A 744-nucleotide genomic window follows, 5' to 3' on the forward strand; every position below is an offset into this window, starting at 1 on the left:
AGAAAAAGTTTAACATCAATTGTGTTTTTTTTTGTTTATGAATTCACTCACCCAACAAGTTCCGCGACGACAAGTTTAAAAGTTATCTTACTGATAATAATAAGAATATTGATGTTGATGATAATGACGATATTAGTGAAGAAATTTTTTATCATGGGACAACTCATGATGTTCATACCAATCTATTATGCGCCTCTATATATAGCATTGGGTAGACCTAATACAATAACTGCCCTAGTTTTACCTTATCCTATGTTGTCCAATAAACAAATCCATGTAGTGAAGTTTTACAAAGATGAAAGTTCACAGGAATGCCTATTGACATATCAAACTAACCACAAAACATAAAAAACTAAATACTTTCTTCCCTCCTCGGCTCCTTGGTGCTTTTTTGGTTTTCAACAACTTTTATATTATCTCCACTTAGTGGTGCAACGAAAGGAACTAACAAAACACAGCTACAAAATTAAGATTTTTACGTACGCAAACAATTCTTTTTCCAGGTTTGACGGTCAAAATATTCAAAGTTTTTATTAGCTAGTGACTATGTGATTTTGCTTAGGTATCGGATGTTGAGTCTTTGGCAAACATCCATCGCCTTGCCTGCTCTATTCTTCTCCGTCTCTCGTTGACTACTATTTCGCGCACTTATCGTAACTCTTTATCGCTAATTTGTGGCATCACTTTTGTACTTTATCAGCAAAAGCTTCCGTCCACATTTTGACGACGTCTTTCCACCCATAC

Source organism: Eschscholzia californica, unplaced genomic scaffold, assembly GCF_041429995.1.
Source record: "Eschscholzia californica isolate CP2 unplaced genomic scaffold, dmEscCali1.0.p SCAF_2, whole genome shotgun sequence".
Taxonomy (NCBI): domain Eukaryota; kingdom Viridiplantae; phylum Streptophyta; class Magnoliopsida; order Ranunculales; family Papaveraceae; genus Eschscholzia; species Eschscholzia californica.